The 1,344-nt window shown below is 37.9% G+C and overlaps 1 protein-coding gene across 1 annotated transcript in view; it reads right to left on the bottom strand.

Moving 5' to 3' along the window:
- LOC106870641 (uncharacterized) overlaps positions 1 to 1,077 on the bottom strand; it is a 133,163-nt gene extending 132,086 nt beyond the window's left edge. Inside the window, exon 1 of the mRNA XM_052974538.1 lies at positions 507 to 1,077. The gene's annotated coding sequence lies outside the window, so the exon portion shown is untranslated. The remainder of the gene's footprint in view (positions 1 to 506) is intronic.
- Between the last annotated feature and the right edge of the window lie 267 nt (positions 1,078 to 1,344).

Raw genomic sequence — 1,344 nt, 5'->3', positions numbered from 1 at the left:
TATATTCACATGTATGTGTACATGCAACCTCACGTACATATACATAGATACGCACACATGATTACGTACATACATACATACATACATGTGTTTGCATGTATATATGTACGTATGTATTTGTGTCTACATACATGCAAAAGACAAGTAGATAGATAGATAGATAGATAGATAGATAGATAGATAGATAGATAGATAGATAGATAGATAGAGTGATGAAGAGAGAGAAATAGTGAGTGATGTGTGTGTGTTTGTGTGCATACATGTATGTGTATATATATATATATATATATATATATATATATATATATATATACCGACAGTCAGGTAAGTAGTAGAAAGATGGATAGACAAACAGATAGACAGACAGATAGACAGACAGACAGACAGACAGACACAGATAGACAGACAAGCACACACACACAGGCAGATAGATAGATAGATAGATAGATAGATAGATAGATAGATAGATAGATAGATAGATAGATAGATAGATAGTGTTGCCTTACTTGATATGCCTCTCTATCCACGGATCCGTCTATTCAGTATCGCTCCCCTACATGATAGAACTTCTCTGTTGGTGATTCTATGTGAGCATATGTATGAATATATGTTTACTTACGTGTATGTATACATCGAAAGCTATTATGTGTGTGTTCGTGTGTATGTGTCTATGTACGCACATAGATGTGTATGTATGTGTGAGATGTAATGTACCGAACTGAAGAATCTGTTATTTGTTACTTTGCTACATCAAGATATAGAGATAGAAGAATGAGAGGCAAAGGAAGAGTGAGAGAGAGAGGGATAGAGAGAGAGTGAGTGAAAGCGAGTAAGAGAGAGAGAAGGGTTAGAGAGATAAGACGAGGAGTTAGAGGGTGAGAGAGAGAGAGAGAGAGAGAGAGAGAGAGAGAGAGAGAGACGGGAAGAAGACAGAAAAAGAAGCAATGAGTGAGAAAGACGGATAGATGGAAGAATAGGGGAAAGGAGAGAAAGTGAACAAAGAGAAAGAGTGAGCGAGAAAAATTGAATGAGAAATCTTAAGAAGGAAGAGGGAGGTACGTTGGAATCATTTCCAGCCGATCTTCTAATTCGTTCTCTGAGAACTCTGCATTCTTCAGTCTTTCACTCTGAAGTAATGGCGCGGATTGAGAACAAGGAGGTGGATGGAGAGAGACTGAGGGAGTGAAATATATAGTTTGAGAGAGAAGGAGGAAGAGGGAGAGGGTGAAAGAGAAGCTTGTGAAGGTTTGGTAAAAGGAGAAAGAGAGAGATAAAGAGATAGAGAGACCTGTTGTTTGTACGAATTTATGAATACGTGTATACGTGTGTGTGTGTGCGTGTATG

Source organism: Octopus bimaculoides, chromosome 18, assembly GCF_001194135.2.
Source record: "Octopus bimaculoides isolate UCB-OBI-ISO-001 chromosome 18, ASM119413v2, whole genome shotgun sequence".
Taxonomy (NCBI): domain Eukaryota; kingdom Metazoa; phylum Mollusca; class Cephalopoda; order Octopoda; family Octopodidae; genus Octopus; species Octopus bimaculoides.
The sequence above is the reverse complement of the archived record's forward strand: the minus strand, read 5'-3'. Positions and strand labels throughout refer to the sequence as shown.